General features: G+C 44.8%; 1 protein-coding gene and 1 long non-coding RNA gene across 3 annotated transcripts in view; both read right to left on the reverse strand.

Annotated features, from left to right (window-relative positions):
• FNDC3B (fibronectin type III domain containing 3B) overlaps positions 1–24,494 on the reverse strand; it is a 408,921-nt gene that overhangs the window by 32,191 nt on the left and 352,236 nt on the right. The gene's annotated exons all lie outside the window — the stretch shown is intronic.
• On the reverse strand, positions 14,435–23,862 carry LOC115657597. Its single transcript, XR_004002008.1, has 3 exons — positions 23,661–23,862; positions 17,004–17,006; positions 14,435–14,444 (listed from the first exon to the last, which is right to left on the reverse strand). It is a non-coding gene; the product is annotated as an uncharacterized LOC115657597 (long non-coding RNA).

Genomic DNA, 24,494 nt, shown 5'->3' on the forward strand with positions numbered 1-24,494 from the left:
GCAGGCATGACACTTGCAGCCATGATAGACGTCGCATGGCAATTCCAGAGGTGACGGTTCTAGCTGCTGAATCGGCGGCGTCCAGCGAGGCCTGGAGGGAGGTCCGCGCAACTTTCTTCCCTTCCTCCAGGAGAGCTGTGAATTCCTGGCGGGAGTCCTGCGGGACGAGCCCTGCAAACTTCCCTACTGCCTCCCAGGTGTTGTAGCTGTACCTACTCAGGAGGGCTTGCTGGTTCGTCACCCTGAGTTGGAGGCCTCCTGCGGAATAGATCTTTCTCCCCAACAAATCCATTTGCCTGGCCTCCCTTGATTTTGGAGCAGGGGCTTGCTGGCCATGGCGCTCCCGTTCATTGATGGACTGTACAACCAATGAACAAGGAGGGGGGTGTATATACAGGTACTCGTACCCTTTGGAGGGTACCATGTTTTTACGTTAAACCCCTCTGGCTGTGGGCGGTACGAATGCCGGGGACTGCCAGATGGTATCCGCTCTAGCCTGGATCGAGTGGATGAAGGGGAGGGTCACCCTGGTTGGGGCCTCCACCGACAGTATACTGGCAACTGGGTCGTCCACCTCAGGAACTTCCTCTACAGGCAAGTTGATATTGAGGGCGTTGCGGAGCAGAAGGTCCTGGTGTGACCTGAGGTCGATTGGGGGCGGTCCAGATGTAGACGTCCCAGCCACCGCTTCATCCGGGGAAGAAGACGATGAAACCCCGGGGACAAGCAGGTCTTGGATCGACTCCTGGTCTTGGGGGATGTCCTGAGGCGGCGGATCTTGTGGGTCTGGTACGTGGGCTGGAGATTCCTCCGTACCCGCCGGGGGAGGTCTGCTCACTGTGGTCTCTGGCGCCCGATGTTCAGAAGGGTCGGAGCGCGATGGTATATGCAGATCACCTTGGGTTTGGTGGTAGGCCCAAGGTGTCCAAAAGGGCCACTGATGAGGTCCCCGGTTGTTATCCGAATCCCCATATGATGCAGTGTCTGCATGGGAGGAGATCGATGGATGATGAGACGGCCATGGGGGAGCGGAGACCGTTTGATGTGGGTCTCTGTGTCCACTCAAACCATCCCTATGTGGTGCCGGAGAACGGTACCGAGAGTTGTGACGGTGCCGGGAGTGGGACTGGGACCTGCGACCAGCGCCGTGCCGGGAGGTAGACCGGTGCCTGGAATTGCCGTGCTGTGAGTGGTGCCGAGATCTGGAGCGGTGCCGATAGTATCTGGACGGCGACTGGGACCTTGAACGGTGCCGGGAGTACGACCGGTACCTCGATGGGGAACAGTACCGGGACTGCGAGTGGCCGTGGGACTGGGATCGATGACGGGACCGGGAGTGCCTGTGGGACCTGGATCGGGACCGGCGGCGTTCAGTGGTACTGGGTGAAGAAGGTCTCATGAGGGCCAGCTTGCCTATTGACTGAAGAACCCGCACCGGCGGCGCCGGGGGTTGAGGCAGCTCAGGCTCCGTCAAGGCAATCAAGTCCCGTGCCGTGGAGAACGTCTCCGGAGTGGAGGGCACGATAAGCTCAAACATGGTGCGTGCCGGGGAGCTGGTAAGCACCGGACTCGACGGCTCTTGCGAGGCCGGAATCAACGGTGCGGAGGACGTCAGTGCTGCGGCAGTTGATGGTGCCGGGCGGTCCGACTTGGCTAAGCTCTCAGACTGTGGTGTAGATATAGCAGCCGCAGGAGGTTTGTGCTTCTTGCTCCGTGGTGAGAGCGAACGGTGCCAGTGATGGTTGATGTCGAGGAGCCTTCACTGTTGGCGTGCGCTCCGGTGCCGAAGAGGCACTTGTTGCCGGTGCTGCTGGCGGTGCCAAAGACTGGGGAGTCAATGCTGCCTCCATCAGAAGTTGTTTTAGGAGAATGTCCCGCTCTTTTATAGTCCGGGCCTTGAACGCCTTACAGATGCGGCACTTGTCCGTAAGATGAGATTCACCCAAGCACTTAAGACAGGAGTCGTGAGGGTCTCCTGTGGGCATCGGCCTATGACAGGCCGAGCATGGTTTGAAGCCCCGTGAACCGGGCATAGGCCCTGGTACCGGGCAAGGGGAAGGGGCTAACCCCCGATCCCTCTTAACTATCTACAATAACTACTACAGGACTAAACACTAACTATACTTGAAGAAATCGAACTATATACACAATTACAATAGAAACGAGCGAATCGCTAGGGAGGCGGAGATCAGCTATGCTGCCCTCCACTGTTCCAATGACCGATGCGGGCGGTAAGAAGGAACTGAGGAGCGGAGGGGCCGGCAGGGGTATATATCCGGCACCATAGCGGTGCCACTCCAGGGGGCGCCCTGCCAGCCCACCGAGTGTTGCTCGGGTAAAAATCTCCGACGAGCCTGCACGTGGTGCGCGCACACCTAACTGGAATGGATATGAGCAAGCACTCAAAGAAGAACAACCTGCAACTTTCCACAGAGGACTATGGGAATATCGCCAGTTAAGTTTTGAGTTGGAGTTTCTGGATAAGCTCCATAAATTTCTGTTCTTAATTTCCTAGACTGATTCTTATTCAGCTCTCTCTGACATTTGGAAATAGGCATAATTATTCAAATTATTCTCTCCTTCATCCCCTTTTCTTTATCTCAAGAAATATCTGTCAATGAAAGCAAAATACATTCCAGGAAGAACCTGCATCCTCACTGCAATACACAACACTGTAATGGTAGCCGATCTAAACCTTTAAAATGTTGCCATCCCTTCTAAGATGACTTGGAAGAAAACAGGCTGCTTTATTAAGTCAATCAGATTCAACTGAAGTTAGAGTCTGCAATAACAATAATGGATCTTAATTATGTCGGAAGATGCATATTGTGATTTAAGAAATGAAAACATTTCATCTTGATTACAAACATTTAAACTACAAAACACAGCTGACTTTTTGATAATCATGTAGAATTCTATTAAAGCCTGCAGTAGGCACTTTGTATTCCTTGAGAAGTGATCTTCATTACATTTAAAAGCAGTGTATTTTCCATTTGGCACTGAAGCTTTTAATATCTGTGAGACATGATCTGCAGTCCCTACTCAAGCAGGACTCCTAGGGGAACGCCTATGGGAGTATTCCCTAGGTAAGGATTGCACTGGATTGCACATGTTTGGAATCATGCTACATCATGCATCAAGCTATTCTATGCACCTACAAAGCACACACTGTTCTGTCAGACACCACTGATTGTATGTTCCTGTGCTGTATTGCCAATTAATGATTATTAAAGATAAGATGAACTGGTTTTCATTCTGACTGTTGCTAGTGAATGCTTTTAAAATCTATAGCAAGTTTTAAATAATATTAAGCTTCTTGAGCTCTATATAAAACTCTACCCCTCTCAGCTTGCCCCCTTGATGAACTTCACATTGCCTGGTCCCCTTTAATCCTGTCATTCCAACTCTTGTTGTATGTTCATTTCTCTGCTTCTTACACAATCCCTTCCATGCCTTCTTCTCCCGAGCCCATCTGCCAGGCCCCCATCTTGTCTGCATTTGAGACCCTCTTAAAGAATCCCTAGTGAGAATGAGTGTGATTTGGATATTAAAACGTCTTCTCTGTTTTTCCCCTTCTTCTAACCTCTTCCCATTTATCTGCCTGTCCTTGGACGAAGAGCAGCTCTGAGTACTGAATCTCCCTTCGTGGATGACTCCAGGGTACATTATGAACACCAACATAAACTGATCATCATCAGCAACAGGTGCCAACAAATACCCCAGCTCTTCCTTTTGTATGAACATTTCTCATTTAAACAAAAGTGATTAAAATGTAAATTGGCTTCTGAAAACATAATTAATAAAGAAAAGAGATATCTAAAAAATTTATGCTATCTGATGACTTCGTCAGGAGAGATAGGAAACTCATATGAGCACTGAATGCACAATCCAGAGACTGATTTTAACCAGTTTCCCCTGCATGAGTACATGCACTTGCCCAGGAGAACTACAAGTTTGTTTTCACTGGTTCCCCAAAACCCCACCAAACCTGTTTGCTGAGGCAGCGATAAAGGTAGAGAGAAGTCTCAGCCAAGGTGGGCTCTTCATCTTATTGGACAAACTGGATTGCTTGTTAGATCAACAAAATTAGCAGCTGAAGGAAATGCAAGGGAAAAGTAAGTTCTTTTGGATGTTAGTGAAGCATGTTTCTCTGAAAGCCTTGGACATTAACTCAGATTGGCTTGTTATGAACACTGCCCCATGTGGGTTATAAATTGGTTGAAAGATTGTAAGTGCTGTAACCCACCCTTGAAAAACAAACGCAGGTTTAAAATTATAGAAGAAAAAACGGCTCAAACATTCAGCTGGATGGACCATCTATGTGAACCCCAAAATTATAATAATAATAATAGGAGATATACCTCTCTCCTAGAACTGGAAGGGAACTCAAAAGGTCATCCAGTCCAGCTCCCCACCTTCACTAGCAGCATCAAGTTCTCATTTTTGCCCCCAATTCCTAAGTGGCCTCCTCAGGGATTGAACTCACAACCCTGGGTTCAGCAGGCCAATGCTCAAACCACTGAGCTATCTGTGAGGTTTGAGACAATGCTGTTTCCATGAAGCTTATTCCCCCCTCTGCCTGAGACCTTTGAAGGCTGCAAGCTGTGAAGATTAAAGTCAGGCTTTGCTTTCTGATGTGAGGCGGGGGTCAACTTTGCTGGCATTTTGTTCAACAGCTCTGTAACCAGCATTGTGTTTACTGTGGGAAGATCACACCATGCAAGAGTGGACCAGTAGTATTAAGACAACATTTTAACTTGAGGTAATATGCCCTCCCACTCAATAAGTACCAAAACCTGAAAACAAAAAGTTACTTTGTCTAATGAAGGAGACATTCCCCAGAAATTTCCCCCACCTTCTTACCTTAGCAGCTTGAATGATTCTCCCTGACATTCTGTCAAACACAGAAATCATTTATTTATTTACACAGATGAAGAGAGAGAACAGGGTGTCCTAGAAAAAATTGTTTGGGAGAGATCATGATTCTGATTTTCTCATCAATACTCTTTTCTCCTCAATAAAGATCTTTCTGGGAAATGGTATGTATGTCACGGCTATTTTATTACCCCCACTTCAAGCCCTTCCAATCAAACAGAGGATTATGAATGTGCCTCATTCTGTCTTCATTCACAAGGCCTCAACTCAGTTTAATCAGCTGGTTCCTTTTTGGGTTTTGCTTAGATTTTGGAAACACATTTTAACATCCCAACAACTTACTTTGAAAGAAAAATCCAATGCACAGCACTAAACAAGAGAGCACTCTTGAACAAAGTACAATGGCATAAACAGAAGCCTGATGCTTTACTGTCTTGCTGCAAATTATGGTGACCCGCAATATCAATGGGCTGAAGAGAAATTTAACCTGGCAACCTGAGGCTTTTTTCTCCACAACACCGGCAACTGCCTAATTTAAAACCAAGGTTCATGCATTTCATGAATCAACAGCGGTTAATGGCTTAATAAAGCAGGATTATCACAACAGTAAAAATGTCCCTGTTTTCTGCACAATTACCACCCCCGCCTCCCACTTAGAATAGAGGAGCTATTAAAAAAAAAAAAAAAACTGTTTACAGAGCACATCAAACCTCATCTGTTTATGTGATTTTCTTTTCCCACCAGCAGTTCCACACACTGGGAGGTGGCACCTAGGAAAGCAGAAGCTGCAAAATAGGAATACAATTCACTGGAGGAGTAAGAGAACATCAAGTTCTTTGCAGGGCTTGAACTAGAAAAACAGAGGCCAGATTCTCAGCTGATCAAAATGGGGGCTGCTCCACTGAAGTCAAAGTGCAAACAAGCCCCCACCTCTAGACTTCCATCAGCATGAAGTCCTTCCTCACTCACACCCCTGCATCATGACAGACATCTAAATCCTACCTATTTCCGGCCACGGCTGGTCTGGAGATTTACCCACTTCTAGTCTCCAGCTGAAAGTCTCCCCACTGATGTGAGAAAATGTCATTTTGTCTCTCCTGAAACAGTGGGGGGCTGATGAATCAGAGGTCTGAGGGCAGGTGTTATTTTAAACACTTTCCTAGCAAGGGTTTCAGAAAGATAGAGCAGATTTAAATTTGTAGCCTGGACTCCATAGGCGCTCCATGAGCTGGGAAATGTGTTGCATCAGTATATCCTGTGGCACCCTTGTCATAGCCCTCTCCCCAGCCAGTATGACCCATAATCAATCAATACCTAGACAGAATTCATGTATACATGATGCATATATGCACATGCGCACACATCCTTCTCAGCACTGTGTTGACCAACTGTCTGGAAAATGCCAGAGATTTAAGAGCAGAAGTGAACACAGTATATAAATATTCTTTTGTTTTGGCTGTTTTGTCAAAGTTTACTGTCTGAGTGGTGCCAAATTTTTTAAAACCTTGAGAAATCACTGAAGTCAACAGCAGATTAACTGTAAATACATTTTTTTGAACTTAATTTGTGCTGGTTTCATCAGTGTTATATACTGTTATTGGAGAAAATAGTTCTTATCTGACCCCAATGAGTCTAGCACTACTTCTAATTCTGTTAGCACTGGCACAGCAATTCAGTAACCTAAACAAATGTTTTCTTCCATGCAACCTAAATGAAAGAGCTAGTACACAGAATTACAGTTTTCAAGAGTTCTCAAAAACAACCCCCCTCACTAGTTTTTCTAAAAAAGCATTTTTTTAAACTGATCCATATAAACAAGTAATGCCTCCTATGAAAATAGGCAGATATTTACAACCATATCATTCTATCCAGCTAATATAATCAAGTTGTCCCCCGAAATCAGAGGGGTTCTGAGGTCCTGTAGATCCTTCCCTTAGGCTGGCGGGGGAGGGGGGGGGAAGAGAATCTGTTAGCAGTGGGTGGGCTTCTGCCTGCCCGCTTCCCGGAAACCCAATAGGTAATATAATCAAGTGCTTCTTCCTTCAGAGTACATAGACAAAGACAAATCAAAAAAGAAAGAAAGATAAAAAGAGAAATAGGAGAAAAGATTTCCTTTCTTCTGCTTAGTCATTAACTGTAGTTTACAAACAAAATGATTTGCAGGAGATCCATGTTGATAGGCTCTGCAGAGTAAATCCACATTGGCAAAAGATTTGGATCTAACTTGCATTCTTTGGGTCAGCCTTTCATATGCAGTAGCACCTGACAAGATTGTAACGCATATTTATGGCTATGTGCCACTCTTCTAATGACTTGGACTCATTGGGTGGAAGATGTACGTAAACTATAAAAACTTGCACTAGGAGGCCTCTGCATCCCAGGGAAGAATTTCCCCTGTGGAGTAACAGCCAGCCGTACCAACATCCTTCCATGCAGTTTACACCATTTGGGAGAGCTCTGGTTTATGTTTGGTGCTTTATAAAAGAGTCCTACAGGCAGAGATGCACCGAGTCAAGGCATCATCCAACTGCCTCTGCTACACTGCTCTGCCAGATAGTGCTTTTACTGGCTGCCTGACAGAGGAAAGGTTGCAATTGTTTTCTTACACTGTCCCTGGTGCTTAGGCCCTGCATAATCATTTATGCTCTTTGAAATCGCCATAGTGAGTGTGTGGGTTTGCATACAGCCCACCCTCTGTGCTCACACTGAGACAGGAACTGGAAATTCCCTATTCTGAGAATTAGCCAACATATTTATTTTACTTTTTATTTCCCTGTTTCAGAACCATTAAATTAAAAAGACAAAGAGACAGTGAGGCTCTCTCTTTCATGTACTATTAGCCAGTCTACTTTAATGACAAAGTCCTATTCTACATTCTCTATGCAAGTAAACCTCCCACTGAAGTCAATGTGGGGGGAGGCTTTGTGTAAGTAAGAAGTAGGCAGAAAATGGAGACCAGGCCACTGCATGCTAGTGATGGATTAAATGCTGATTCCAACTTGCTGGTAAAGAGTAGTGTTGGGTCTAAACTTTTGGTGAACTTTGGGGAGCCAAAACACACCCAGACTGGCTGTCTCTGCATAATCCTTCCTGAACCCTTTTGAACAAAACACTGACCTGCAAACTACTCATGACACCCCCTTTCTCAAGTAGCCATTAGCCTTTATCTCTATGCATTTACTTGTTAACTTGCTTTTCCTGTAAAATCTTGATTGATTATGCATGACCATTATCTTTTGTTAATCACTTTGTTTACTTCTGTGTATAAATATTGATGCTCACCCCTAATAAAGGGGCCACACTTAATCTAAAGCTTTTAGAGCGAAGGATAGTGTGAGCCCGTTGATCAACGCATTGGTGTCTGGTCTCTGACAGAATTGTGTGCCCCATACCAACTCCGCACGAACTCGGGTGCTGGAGAGGTGAGTGAGGACTTGCTTTATTTACCTAACAATTTGGGGGCTTGTCCGGGATTCCTTCTGGTGCGGTACCTCTGTCCAGTGGTCAGACCACTCATATATGAATTGGCAAGGCGCCACAGGAGATTTCTCCCAGCCAATTCAATATTGAGGGGTCGTGTATTGGACAGCAGGATAAACACCAGTTGGAGGGCTCCTGTCAGACACCATGGGTCAAGGGACTAGCGTGCCTCTTGAGAGTCCGTTGGGGATTGTAAATAAGTTATGGAACGAAGGGAAACTCCCAGTACAGACAGGAATGTCTAGGAAGAAGTTGTACACACTATGTGTAAGGAATTGGACTGGGTATACCGCGGTATTGGCCGACCCGGAGATGAGGTGGCCTTCGTATGGCTCTTTCGAACAGGCTGCCTTAAGAGGAGTAAAGAGCCAGATCGAAAAAGACCATCCGGGACAGTTATGTTACTGGTTTTGTTGGGACACAGCAGCAGAACTGTGGAAATCTTTAAAAATTATGGCAGTCAGGTACTCTCCCGAGAGTGAACCCCCTCCAGGTTATTTCGATGAAGGGTGTAGACCACGGCGTGTTTTGACTCGTCAGCTGGTCCCCTCTGCACCTGCCCCTATTCCTCCGCAGGGGGACTCTCTCCATGTAGCAGAGGGGAATCTGCAGGATCCCAGATTGGAATTTCTGCAGAAGGATGAGGAGGAAATGAAGGGGCAAACCTTGGGAGGAGTAGTTACTAGGCTAATGTCCAAGCAGATACAGCAGGGTGCATGCCCCCCCCGAGGATAGCCCAGAGGATGTCCCCGTCAAATCTCTTGCGAGTAATAAAAGTATAGTTAGAGAGATGCCTTTACAGGTGCACGATCAACCTTATATGGGCAATGATGGACGGTTACAACATGCTAATATTGTGGAATATAAAGGATGGCTAGAATGGGATTTGAAAGAGTGGGGACGATTGTCAGGGTCTTTTGGGGAAAATCCCCGAAAGATCATAGAACTTCTAGAAAGATTGTTTTTAAGTTATAATCCTACTTATACGGATGTGGATCAGTTGTTAAGTAGAGTTTTGACCGGAGAGGAACGTAGTAGATTGTGGATGGCAGAAAGGACATGGGGAGATAGCAATGCAGTTAATCTTACTTGGATGGATAGGCGGGATCTGGCCGCTGGCTGGAATCCCCTAGACTGGACTCAGCCAAGGCTGACTCAGCTGCGAACAGATCAAGAGCGATTGTTAGAGAGACTCAAGGAAATGGCTCGCCGCTCGCCTAATCAGGCTAAGTTCATGCAGATTCGGCAGGAATCTGATGAGCCGCCCAGAAAGTTCTGGTCGAGGCTATTGGAGGGGGCCCGAATGTTCACTCAGATGGATCCTGAGAGAGAAGCAGACCACCCTACTCTTATTTAGTTTTTTGTGAATCAGTCGGTGCCCCCTGTAAGGGATTACTTCTTAAAGTTTCGCCCTGGTTGGGGAGGTGAGTCAGTCACTTCAGTGTTGGACGTAGCTGATTTTGCCTGGGAGAAAGAAAGGGAAAGTAGTAAAAAGAAAGAGAAAAAGGAAGAATATAAGCTGATGGCTTTAGCTTTTCACGGCGGTGTTCGAGGCAAAAGCTGTGGCCGTGGCAGGGGATTCCAGGGTGCTCGGGGAAGAGGGTCCTGGCGACCCCAGCCATCAGGAAATTGTTTTCAGTGCGGACAGCCCGGTCACTTTAAATGTGAATGCCCCTGGGGACGCCCAGAGGGTCTGGTTGCATCCGCAGATGCTTACACAAGTGAGGAATACACCCCTGCACCACCAGCTCAGCCCATTCCCCAGGCCTGGATCAACTACGGGAAACAGCAGCAGCCGCAGCAAACTCAGCCTCCTCAATGACGGTACCCCGGGGGCGAAGGCAAACAATGTGATGGTCTTATTTCCTTAATGTCTTTAGCCGGCTCCTTTCTCACTTTCTCCCCTCCCAGCAAAAAGCCTCGTTTAACCCTTTCAGTCCAGGGACTGCCTGTCTCTTTCCTCATTGATACTGGGGCTACTTTCTCTCTTTTAAATCATGCCCCCTCTCCCTGGCTATCCTCTGAGATTAAAACTGCGACTGGGGTGGAGGGCAACCCACAGTCTCTGGGACTCACTTTGCCTTTGAATGTTATTTATGCTGATAAATGTTTTCCTCACCGTTTTCTTTTTTCCCCAGCTTGTCCGATCCCTTTGATGGGCCGGGATTTACTCTGTAAGCTTGAGGCTACTTTAACCTGCACTCCTGAAGGGGTAGGATTATTGATGACAGTGTTAGGAGATTCGGCCCCTACTCAGGGTAATTGGGAAACACCCCCCTCTCTCTCCCCTGACCTCACTGACTTGCCTCCAACCCTCTGGGGAATTTCTGACACTGATGTTGGCCTGCTCCTTTCGGCAGAGCCCGTAAGGATTCAGGTGAAGCCTTCCTTAACCCCCCCGTCAGTCCCTCAATACCCCCTGTCGCTGGAAGCCCGGGAGGGCATCCGCCCCATTATCGAGGGATTCATTGCACAAAAGCTAGTCCGCCCTCAGCGCACTCCCTGTAACACCCCTATACTGCCTGTCAAAAAGCCTCCTAAAAAGGACGGAGACCCTGTTCGTTGGCGCTTTGTACAGGATCTACGAGTTGTTAATCAGTATGTGGTCCCTCTTCATGCAGTAGTTCCTGACCCAGCTACTATCGTCAGCCAAATCCCCTGGGATGCTGAGTGGTTCACTGTTATTCACTTAAAATCAGCTTTTTTCAGCATTCCTGTGCACCCAGACTCTCAGTATCTCTTTGGTTTCACCTGGGAGGGACAAAGTTATGTCTGGCAATGACTTCCTCAAGGCTACAGAGACAGCCCCACGATTTTCAGCCAGTGCCTCCGCCACGACTTGGAAGGTTTCACCAGTCCGCAGGGATCCACATTGGTCCTATACATAGATGACATCCTATTAGGTAATCGCAAAGAAGCTGCCCTCCGCATCGATGGTAAGGCACTTTTATTATACCTACACACCAGAGGCCACAAGGTAGACCCTAAAAAAATTCAGTGGGTCTCACAGAAGGTCCGATATCTGGGCTTCCTGTTAACCCCAGAGGGAAGACAGATGGACCCAGCCCGCATAAAGACTATTCAAAACTGCCCTCTACCGAACATCAAGAAACAACTTCGAGGTTTCTTAGGATTAATTGGCTTCTGTCGCCCCTGGTTGCCGTCCTGCGGGGAGTTAAGCAAACCGCTCCACCGACTCACTGCTAACCTTGCTCCTGACCCTTTGCAGTGGTCCCCGGACACTATTCAAGCCTTTCAGTTACTCAAGGACAGTGTGGCCTCCTCCAAGTCTCTCCGCCCCCCCAATTACAGCAAACCCTTTCACCTTTTTGTCCACGAGAGGGGCGGAATTGCTAGTGGTGTCCTTACCCAGCTGAGCGGGCCCCACCATTTCCCGCTTGCTTTTTACTCTCAGCAAATCGACCCTGTCGCTCAGGGAACCCCATCCTGCACCCGGACTCTGGCAGCAGCAGCCCTGCTGATCACAAAGGCAAAGAGCCTAACCCTGGGTCATTTTACCACGGTTTGGACCTCTCATGCCTTGTCAGCCCTTCTGCGTAGGGGCACAACCCAAGTCTTTTCGGCCCATCGTCAGCAACAGCTAGAGGCCGAACTCTTAGAAGACACTAACCTAATTTTTGAAAGGTGTGGACCCCTTAATCCAGCTACCTTGCTTCCTGACCTGCCAGTCCTCCAGGATCAGCACGACTGTGTGGAAGTAGTTTCCAGCATCTTACAGATAAGAGACAACCTGTTTGACGTGCCACTGGACAATCCCGATTGCATCCTCTTCTCGGACGGAAGCTCCTTCTATGTTGATGGCAAGCGTTTCACAGGTTATGCTGTCACCTCTGAATGGGATATTCAAGAGGCCGCCTCACTGCCAGGCAACTGGGGAGCCCAAGCCGCTGAACTCTATGCCCTGGCCCGAGCTTGCCAGTTGGCCGCTGGTAAGACCGTTACCATTTTTACTGATAGCAAATATGCTTTTGGAGTTGTGCATTGTCATATCCATCTCTGGAAGTTTCGAGGTTTCCAGACAGCTGCCGGTAAACCCATTCAGCACCTCCCCCTCATCCACAAGCTTTTGGACGCCCTCCAAAAACCCTCTGTCCTGGCTGTAGTTCACTGCCGGGCCCATACTAAAGATAGTAGCCCCGTTACCCGTGGGAATGCCCTGGCTGACGCCTCCGCCAAGAAGGCTGCCACCTTACCTTTAGCCATGCCCACATTGGCTATTGCAGCCTCCTCCTTTACTCCACCGCACCCCGTACCAGTACCCGCTGCTGAACTACAATCGTGGGAGAGCCTCGGGGCCACTCTGGTCAAAGGGACCTAGCTTATGCCAGATGGCCGAGCCTGCCTCCCTCGCTCCACATACCCCGTGGCAGTTCGCTGGCACCATGATAAAGGGGGTCACTACGGCACGCACGCCCTCGTGGACACCATCGCTCGCTTTTGGTATGCTCCAGGCATTCAACCCTATTGCCTATCAATAGTGAAAGCATGCAGCACATGTCAGCGTAATGGACCTGCTCCGCCTCTTAACAAAATTAAGGGTAGAAGACCTCCGCCTGCTGCTCCATTTCAACATCTTCAAATTGACTTTGCAGATATGCCAAAGGCTTTTGGGAAAAAGCACCTCCTTGTTTTGGTTTGCCCTCTGACTTCCTGGGTCGAAGCTTTTCCTACTGCTAATTGTACTGCTGCCACAGTGGCGAAGATTCTCCTTAGAGACATTGTACCCCGTTTTGGCATCCCTCTTGTGCTCGACTCAGATCGCGGACCTCACTTTACTGGTCATGTCCTTGGCCGTTTAGAACAAGGACTGGGCATTTCACACTCCTTTCATACACCCTATCACCCCCAGTCTAGTGGGAAAGTTGAGCGTATGAATAGGGAACTTAAGTTTACATTGGCTAAATACTGTCAGGAAACAGGATTAAAGTGGCCTCAGGTACTTCCTTTGGTCCTGTTTCACCTTCGTACTCGCCCAACCCGCGCATTGGGATTATCCCCCTTTGAACTGCTCTATGGACACCCCCCTTTCAAAGGCGGGGCGCTACCACGTGCTGATGTTTCACTATTGGTAGGGGATCATATGACCGCGTGTCAGTTTCTCTCCCTACAGGCTCGCCTCCGTACCCTTTGGAAAGCCTCGCAGTTTTCCCAGACCGTGCCGCTGGAGGAACAGATCCACCCGTTCCAACCAGGGGACTTCGTCTGGGCCAAAAAGTTCGTTCGTGACGACACCCTCCAGCCAAGGTTTACTGGACCCCACCAGGTTCTTTTGACAACCCAGACTGCAGTGTTCCTGGAAGGACGCAAATCTTGGATCCACCACTCCCACGTCAAGCCAGCCGTAGTGAACCACAGTGACGGACCAGCAGCTCTTGTCACCACTGAGGACACTGCCTTCGACCAGTGGACCAGCTTACCTCTCTCAGACATTAGACTTAAATTGACTCGAAAAAAATGAGAGGACCCTTTATTCTGACAACTGTATGGTTTTTTTTATGTTTTTTTAGTTTATTTTCTGCTTATGAAGATAATGCTTTTATTAGATATTCCCACAAGGTTAAAACTCGTATTTTAGGAAATAGAAGTGATTGCTGGGTATGTACTCAATTTCCAGTAAATGCAGCACAGAGACTCCCCTTCACACCCATTCCCCTAACCACTGCTAATATGACTTGGATGCCACAGACTAGAATAAAAGATCCAGTCCAACCCAATCTTACATGGGACAAAACAGGAGTGCCAATTAACAAATATCTCAGGGTAACCAATCAAACAGGATCACTGTGTTTTGTTAAAGGAAAAGGGTCAACTTTTGTGGGAACAAGTAAATGCAACATATATTTTAATGGCACCGCCTTTAGTAAAAATCTTGGCTTCAAGCTTTGCGCATCCCACTTATCCCATATGTGGATCCCTCACCCCGATCCAACCTTTTCAACTTTTTCATGGAGGGGCAGGTTTTCAGAGTCAGTTTTTAAAAAGCCCTGCTCAGAGCTCAAGGGTGTCCAACTAATTGTTAAAGGATACACAATTGCCTTCTACAACTGCTCAAGCAGTACTACACTGCCCTTTGAGAACAACACTACCAAATTGTGCCTCTGCAGTTCACACAACGACCCCTCTGCGTTACCAGGGGAACAGTGGTACAACGGGTGGTGGGTTACCTCCTACTTTGAGAAATGGAATACCCAAAACGCATTATATGGAACATACTGGGTGTGCGGGCCCAAAGCTTATTATTTTCTCTCCCCTGATTGGGCAGGGTCATGTTATTTGGCATGGCTAGCACCGCCTTCTCGCATCTCCCTCACTCCCCCTCATTTTCCCCACGTTCGTAACATCCGTGAAACTGACAGAGATATTAATCTCCGTGATGGTTTGTCCTGGCAGCGGTGGGCTGGTCACACTAGCTTGAAGGGTTCTATCATCCGTCTACAGGGACTATTAGAATCTTTGACCAATGAAACTGCAACCCTATCTGAAAATCAGGCCGGGGAAATGTCCCAGCTGCGCCAGTTAGCTTTGCAAAACAGAATGGCTTTAGACATAATGTTAGCAGCCCAGGGAGGAACTTGCGCCCTCATAAATGAAGAATGCTGTGTTTTTGTAAATGACACCTACTCTGACACTTTTCAACGTACCAAACACCTAAGGGAAATGGCTAAAAACTACTCCACTGGCCAGCCACCTTATGATTGGTGGGGAGCCTTATGGAATTGGCTGCCCGGATTTGGGTGGGTTAAAAAACTCTTGGTGGGTGTTGTTGGGGCCATAGTAGTCCTTATAATACTGTGTTGCTGTATTCAGTGTGTCCCCTCCCTCATAAACTCATGTAAGTCAGTTTATTCTTTTCCCACTTCAGCTAAAAGCCTTACTCTCTTCGAATTGGCCCAGGCTGAAATTGCCAAGCGGCCCTTGAGATCTTGAAATAGGGTGTAGCTTTTTGATTAATAGTTATCCCAAAGCTACAAATGGAGGAATGTTGGGTCTAAACTTTTGGTGAACTTTGGGGAGCCAAAACACACCCAGACTGGCTGTCTCTGCATAATCCTTCCTGAACCCTTTTGAACAAAACACTGACCTGCAAACTACTCATGACACCCCCTTTCTCAAGTAGCCATTAGCCTTTATCTCTATGCATTTACTTGTTAACTTGCTTTTCCTGTAAAATCTTGATTGATTATGCATGACCATTATCTTTTGTTAATAACTTTGTTTACTTCTGTGTATAAATATTGATGCTCACCCCTAATAAAGGGGCCACACTTAATCTAAAGCTTTTAGAGCTAAGGATAGTGTGAGCCCGTTGATCAACGCATTGGTGTCTGGTCTCTGACAGAATTGTGTGCCCCATACCAACTCCGCACGAACTCGGGTGCTGGAGAGGTGAGTGAGGACTTGCTTTATTTACCTAACAGTAGCATTACAGATATGAAGAGAAATAAGATAATATTTAGGCATAGCTTCATAGATTCCAAGGTCAGAAGGGACCACTGTGATCACCTACTCTGATTTCCAATATAATGTAGGCCATAGAACTTTCCCAAAACAATTCCCTTTGAACTACAGCCTACCTTAAAAAAAAATAAAAATCCAGTCTTGATTTTTAAAATGGTGACTGATGGAGAATCCACCACAACTCATGGTAAATTACTCCAATGGTTAATTACCCTCACTGTTAAAATGTTATGCCTTATTTCCAATCTGAATTTGTCTAGCACTTCAACTTCCAGTCACTGGATCTTGTTATACCTTTCTCTGCTGGCCTGAAAAGCCCATTATCAAATATTTGTTCCCCATGTAGGTACTTACCGACTGTGAACAAGTCACTCCTTAACCTTCCCTTTCTCAGGCTAACCTACTTATCCCACTCAAGATTGACCTACTTGAGTCTATCACTGCATGCTTTCTAATCCTTTAATTATTCTCATGGCTCTTCTCTAAACCCCCTCCAATTTATCAACATCCTTCTTTAACTGTAGACATCAAAACTGGACCTAGTATTCCAGCAGTGACTGCACCAATGCCAAATACAGAGGGAAAATAATCCCTGTTCTTCCACTCAAGGACCCCCCCCCCCCCACATTTGTGCATCCAAGGATTGCATTAGCCCTTTGGGCCACAGCGTTTTACTGGGAGCTCATGTTCAGCTGATTATCCACCAGGACCCCCAATCTTTTTCAGAGTAATAGCCCCCTAAAACAGGGTTGCCCATCCCGTAAGTATGGCCTACATTCTTTGTTCCTAGAAGTATAGATTTACATTTTCCCATATTAAACCACATATTGTTTGCTTGAACCCAGCTGACCAAGTGATCAAGATCACTTTGTATCAATGATCTGTCTTCTTCATTATGTGCCACTCCCCCAATTTTTGCATCATCTGCAAACTTTATCAGTGATTTTATATTTTCTTCTAAGTCATTGTTAAAAATATTAAATAACGCAAGGTCAAGAACAGATCGCTGCAGTACCTCACTTGAAACACACTGACTCTATGATGATTCCCTGTTATATTTTGAGACCTATCAGTTGGCTAGTTTTTAATCCATTTAATGTGTCCAATTTTATATCATATATAGTTTTTTAATTGATAAGTCATGCTGTACCAAGTCAAAAGTCTTACACAATCTAAGTATATTACACATCAACACTATTACCTTCAGAGGTAACAGGTCAATTAGGTCAACAATAACCTGGTCTATAATGGCCACACATGAATTAATAACCACAGAAATACGTTACAACAGACTTACTACAGTCTTTTATTTCACTAACATTTGATAGCATCAATGATTCATCACATACACATGTGAATTTTCATCTATCATTCTTAGTACTGTTAGTCATTTTCCTAACATAGCAACTGATAGTTCTATTATCCTTGTAATTGAATCTTATTTAGCATGCCAAGTTTTGAAATGGACAGGATATTATCTTTCAAATGTGGCTACTGCAGATGCACAGAAACCATCTTTCATTATATTACAGCAGACTGTGGGCTAGACTCTATTCTTAGTTACACTCTGTTATACCAGCATGCTAAGGCTTTGTCTACACTACGGGGGGAGATCGATCTAACTTACGCAAATTCAGCTATATGAATAATGTAGCTGAAGTCAACTTACTTAGATCTACTTATCGTGGGGTCCACACTATGCTATGTCGTCGGGAGACACTCACCTGTCAACTTCCCTTGCACTTCTTGTTCAGGTGGAGTACAGGAGTCAATGGGAGAGTGATCTGCAGTCAATTTAGCAGTCTTCACTAGACCTGCTAAATCGACTGCTGATGCATCAATTGCCACATGTCGACCCCCCAGTAAGTGTAGACAAGCCCTAAGTTACAATACTGAAGTCACTGGAGCTACTAAAGATGAATACCAGTGAGACAAAGCAGAATTTGATCCTGGGTGTTCAATTTTACTTAGCTCCGTGAGAGAAATTTATTAAATTAGGCATTCTTTGAGGTAGATAATCCTGCATCTCAGAAGAATCCTAATATAAAGGAATTTTACCTTAGATGTTTAACACATCCTTCTCTCTCCCCTTCCTTTGACTCATCAGGTGAGACATACATAAACGACTCACATCCACTAAAAGAATATTAAAATCGTGACTAAAAGCAAGAAAAGAAGGGAAATGGAGGTGCAATATATCTAAATATTCCTCAGATTGTAAGACCTTCAGGGCAGGGATCTCATCTTTTCTGTGTTTGGACAGCATCAACACAAAAGGGCCCCAATCCTGACTGGAGGCTTTGGATACTGTCCTAACAAATATGCACCAGTATGTTATATAAAAGCAGCCATCTGTACAATGGACAAGTACAGAAATAGAACAGGATGCCCGAGACCTTAAAGACTTCCTGAATGTTAACTTCCTGTCAAGTTTAGGTACTGCAGACTAAACAGGAGAGCGCATATGGCTTAGTCTTTATTGTGAATTTCCTTTTATCATCTTCTTTTCCACCCTGAGAATTTTTCATGAATTTTTTCTACTAATGTTCATTTAGTTACTAATATATTTTGAATACATTTTACAACCCAGTAGGTCAGATATAAATCATAATTGCAGCTAGACTGTGTGTAAATTGTCTCAAATTAAGAGTGTAAATAATTTTCTAATTTGACTGCTTGACACCTGCAGTAACTACAAAATTCAGACAAAGGGAGAATGTTTAGCAATGCACCTATCTGGGTCTATTTCTACAGCATTTCTATTCTCCTTCTCATGCACATTATGAGTCGTGAACACAGATTTTATTTCAAAGCTGACATGCTGTAGAAGAAAACTGACCATTTCTTAGTAGAATGGTGTATCATAGTTCTGTTCCTTCACTAGGGACTATGCTACTTAAACTCAACCACAACACTTACAAAGGTGCTGCCTTTTAATACTCAGAGAATGTGTTGGACACGTGGGATATATATATTTATTTTAAACTCAATCTGCACGAAGTCAGTGAAACTTTGTTCTAACTGGCTCTGTGGCAGTATGTTATAACAATTCTGAAGAAGTGAATGTATCTTCCATATGGGAAGACACGTTTCCTAAACTTTTGGAAACTGAGGCCCTCTTCAGAAAATAATCACAGTTGCACTCTTGCAGCCCTGCTTTCTGCTGTATAAATTAAGATGTGTGGGTCTTTAACATCTTCCTACTTTCTAGTCCTTCACGTCACCTCCACTGTAGGACACATTAGTGTAAATCTTTATGATGCTTTCTCTTCTTTCTGACATGTTTTAATGAACAGTGAAATACTTACAACCATGAAATTGAAAGTATCTCTGGCATCTGAGTTCGCACCTACTGAAATGAACTGGGCAGTTCACACCTCAGAGTTACTCAGACTTCCTGCAAAGTCAGGCAGATATGGAATGTTTTCTTCATAAATTTAACAGCTAGGAACCCTGCAGAAGTCTCTCTAGATCTACTAGGGATTCTTCTGTGCTCCCATGAAGCATGCCTCACATTTTGAAAAATTTTCCGGTAAGGAAACACATCATCAACGGATGATAAAATGATCATATGGATTTTACCTTCTGAAATGACTCTAGTGTTTAGTCATTACTATTAACAAAGGTGGGGAGTGCCCACATACTGTATGGTCTGTCTACTCTCTGAGTAACAGGTTGCTACTTTAAACAGTGTTTTTGTTAGGTGGAATAAAAGATTACAATGGCTTTTTGGATTGAAAGTCTTGCTGCAGCATTCTACTAATGTTTGCAGTTAGGAATGATGCAGCATCATAAGAAAAACATAAGGTGAAGTTCCAGACCCAATGAAGTCAATGGCAAAACTCCAAATGACTTTACGAGGGTCAGGATTTCACCCACAGACTTTAATTACCATGATGGAGCATGTACCTCTTGTGGGAAACACAGGGCATGTAATTCCAGGCTCCATACCAAGAGAGGCACACAGTGCAAATAACATATGTTGTCATTGCATAAGCACTGTTTACAGAGGGTAAGTGAATGCTATTTTATGATAAATTATGAATTTTCCATTTGTTAAAGACTATATAACCCTTGAACAGTACAAATACCTAAAATCTAGTAAAAGATTTGCAATGGTTCAATACACACACAAATCATCTTTGTATATTTTTTAAAGCAAACTACTACTATTAATAATGTTCTACTTACCCATTTATTTATGTATAGTTTACAATAAAAGTATTACAGTTTAACTTCTTATCTTAGTGCTTATCTACACTGGGAAGTTATTCCAGAATAAAGTGGGGTGTAAATTTAAAGAACAATAGCTATTCCAGAATAAGAGTATCCACATGAGGAGCTATTCTGGAATAGTTATTCTACAATAGTAATTCCAGCCATTCTTCTTGTGTAGACTAACCCTTACAGTCTCATTGGTTCATTTGGCCTTCTGAGAATAGTCCCTGGCCTTTTAGCTCAAAACTTGAAATGCAAACTTTTAAAAAGCATTACTTATTACCAGGGCCCTACCAAATTCATGGTCATGCAAAACATGTCACAGACGGTGAAATCTGGTCTTGAGTACTTTTACCCTACAGCTTTCAGATTTCACAGGGGGAGGCCATCATTTCTCGTACTGGGGGTCCCATTCCAAAAAGAGGCTGTGGGGGGGGGGTCACAAGGCTATTGTAGGAGGGGTTGCATTGCCACCTTTACTTCTACGCTGCCATCAGAGCTTGGCAGCTGAAGAATGGTGGATGGTGGCTGGCCACCCAGCTCTGAAGGCAGTGCTGCAGTCAGCAGCAGCGCAAAAGTAAAAGTGGCAATACCATACCATGCCATCCTTATTTCTGCACCGCTGCTGGCAGTGGTGCTGCCTTCAGAGCAGTCAGGGGAAGTTCCTGGACGTGGTTCTGACCTGCCCCCATAAGTGGCCCCCGCAGGGGAAGAAGTAGTCTCATCAAAAACTCAAGAGCATGTTCACAGAATCCCTTTACCTAGGTAGAGGCTATATCCTTACAAGGGAGGGTGCTTTAATACCCACCAAACTCAACCCATAATGAGGTTTAATCCAGATATTAACTCAATGCACTGGAACACCTTTTCTATCATTAAAAGCTATAAAGTTGCCCTCAGAGAAAAGCCAACTGCTCCCAATGTTTGCAATGTACCATGCTTGCCAAAAACAGACTTTTCTTCATTTCCACTGAAGACTACACAAAACAGAAAAGACAAGAGATGCTAATCTGATCTTCCTAAATGTCACATAATGAAGAACAAATGAGACATGTGGCAGGTACACTTGTGATGTGCACACCTTTTTAAGCTACTACATTCATCAGTGCCAAAAGATTTCTAAGTATCTCGTTTCACCATGTCTTGAAATCAGTGAAGCATTTACTCCATGACAAGTTAACTGTTAAGCTTCATTATTGCTATAGAAAATTTAAGAACTATACTTAATGATCAAGACACACTAAAGAGCATTGGCTGACTATTACTTATGTTGAGAGACAAGGTGGGTGAGGTAATATCTTTTATTGGACCAATTTCTGTTGGTGAGAGAGACAAACTGTCAAGCTCTGTGTGTAAGCCCAGGTACTCCTTAAATGACAACTGGCAAGAGAGTTTCAGGAATGTTGTGATTCGGGTATGTACATTCTGGTCCGCCAAAGAATGTCATGTGAGGTTATAAATGAAAGCTAGGGTCACAGTGGTCATTACTATCATTGTGAGAAGTATGTGCAGCTACTATGTAGCGAGTTATGTATATATACTGAAAATATGTTCTAAAGTCTATATCAAGGTATAGTTGACAAACCAAGTTTTCTGCCAGACAAGAAATGGTTATTCACCTGTCTCTGCTGAGAGGTAAATTAAGCATTGTAAGCTAACAAACTGGGTATTTATTTACATATAAAGTCAACTGACAGATGTGAGATAAACTGGAAATGGCACACCGGAAAAATAAGCCATGTGGGGTTATCCTGACTCTGAGCACAGATAATCAGTTTTGGGAATATGGAGCTCAGAGAGCTGCATGATAATATTTTTCACTTTTGTATACTCTTATTGTGGAGGCATCTGAGATACACAGATGAAACTTATTTTATGGGTAGTTTGGAGGAGAACCACTAGTTTCTGTGCCCCACAACTGGCCACTGCTTCCACTGATTCAAGTGTGGACTGTCATCTCTGATCACCAAGAATAACAGCTCTCTTACTCTCCCTCCCTCTACCCCTGCTAACACACACCATGCCCTTTCAACAATGCCTCCTGCCATGAGAAGCTATACTGTAGAGGACAGAGAGGAGACTATCGGGGTGGGAGGACAAAGGACATTTGTAGTCTGAGGATTGGCAGCTCTGAGAGCTCTCAAGGAGAACAGCTGTCATAGCTGACAGTGCAGTGAGTGTACTGCTATGTTTCTTCCTGCTGGCACAAAACTGATCTGGCCTGAGGGTGTAGTCCTACAGATAGCAGGGGTGAATCAAGCTAATTACTGCCTTCACAACAATCAGTTGATGCACTTTTGTGCATGAATGCAAGGTAAATTTCAATCAACTGAAGGAAAACAATCAGTGTAACTTTTTCCGGTGCAGACAAAGCTTGAATAATTCCTGCTGCATCTTTTGAGGTCTCCCATTCGAGCTATACTGAAGCCAAAGCTTGCGAGAACTTACAGGATCACAGCACACAGGCTAGTATTTAGGGGGCCAGTTGCAGTGGAAGAGGTCTGGGCAGAAGTGATAGGACCTCTTATGAAAACTTCTCTAGCTACTTACTCTCCTGATTCTCTGGGTAATATGTTTTATTCTTACAAAGACAAGGTGGATGAAGTAATCTTTTATTAGACCAACTTCCATTATTTCTCCTGTGCATAATCAGAGTTAGAGCAAGTTAAAGGTTTATCATCTTATTACCTTTAGGGTTAGGTGAAAGCAAACAGAAGAAGCTTTTCTGAAGTAAGTTTCTTTATATTCCACTTCATCATAGGTGGCTGCAGGTAATGGGCTCCTGCCAAGTGTCACTGTTCTGTGAAGCTGCTGTTTTCTCACTCATTATTTCAAGTGGGAATTTATATTCATTGAATGCCTCTTGTTGTTTATTTAGCACAGCATCAACTGTGCTGCCATAAAGAGAGTAGATCTGGGAGGTGAGTCTGACAACCAGACACACCAATGGGAGAATAGTGGGTCTGAACTCCCCAAAATAAGCAGTTGAATCAACTGGTTGTAGACAATGTTATTGTATATAAATATGCCAAACAAGGTCTTTTATAAAAGCTTGTAATGTCCTGCACTTGATGGTTATTAGGAGATATATATACAGGTTATAGTTATGAATGTATGCATGGATATCTGTGTAAAACATTGTAATTTGCAACTTTTACTCCTGACAAAATTCTGCACCCCTCTGGGGGCACAAAATTCATATGGCCTGCATATTTCTGTGCTCCCTGCACAGAAAAATGCAAAAGAAATTTGCAGGGGAACACATGCCTCTTCCCTGGCAGCACAGGCAGTGCGTCTGTTCCAGCGTGCCTGGAGCAGCCTCAGAGACGCAAATCACTGCGGGGGGAGAGGGTCTGGGCATGCATGCCTGTGGGGGAGATGCTGATCACCATCAGGGAATGGGGCTGGGCGTGTGCCTGCCAACAAGCAAGAGAGTCTCTCTCTTTCTCTTGCTTGCTACTGCGGCTCCCCGATGGCTTGGAGGGGTAGGTCTTGTTATTATGCACAAGGAAGGCTCTTTCCCTGACGCAGAAATATAGCAGCCTTCCTGCTTGTTAATTGATCTGATTCTCTGAGGCAGAAATGTAGCAGCCTGCCTGCGCAGTAACATTGTTAATGTTCCTATTGTTAGTTAACTGTTCCCATTCTCAGTCAATTCCCCCAGGAGCATAAAATCTGTAAAAGTTTTAAGGCCTCTGCATTGCCAGAGTGATATAAACCTTATTAATGACAGTAAGGGAATCAACTAGGAAGATCTATGTGCTTTCTCACTTTTTTCCTGTGCCAAAGTGGCACAATGGGGTTAGATTACAGCTCAGGATTTATTTTACTTACTCGTTAAAAAAAAAAAAAAAGACTTTAAGGACAAATAAAACATTTACTAAGAAGTCAATAAAGTGTTAGGACGATCAGAAGGAAGCACTTCTCAAAGAATCCAGGTCCAGGACAATGAGACTTTTATGAGTGAAAGTCTGACTAATTTAAAATGACGTTTTACTTCCTCCCACTCCCCCACCCCAGTTTGGTGTTCTGTAATATAATTAAAATGAAGATCCAGGATGATAAGTGGAATGCAAGGTATTAGTTACCAAGGGTTTATAACTTAACTTTCATGACTTTAGGACACGCTGAATAGTTATTGAAACTGGTGTGATTATACTGCATTATTTTGACAAATAAAATAAGCAGAATTTTGCAGAATTTTTAATTTTTTTGGTGCAAAATCCCCCCTCACCCTCCCCCGGAATTAATCTTTAGTGCAATGACAGCATCACTTCACAGCAGTGTGATGAGGCAATCAGGCAGAGTGAGCATCTTCCAGACCAGGTGCTTACATGACAGGGGCTACAAGCACATAGCATTGTCCATTCAGGAAGAGACAATGGTGGACCATTAAAGTTAATGGGAAAACTGAAACAACTTAAAATGGAAAAGAAAACCCC

The sequence above is a fragment of the Gopherus evgoodei genome, chromosome 9 (assembly GCF_007399415.2).
Source record: "Gopherus evgoodei ecotype Sinaloan lineage chromosome 9, rGopEvg1_v1.p, whole genome shotgun sequence".
Classification (NCBI taxonomy): Eukaryota; Metazoa; Chordata; order Testudines; family Testudinidae; genus Gopherus; species Gopherus evgoodei.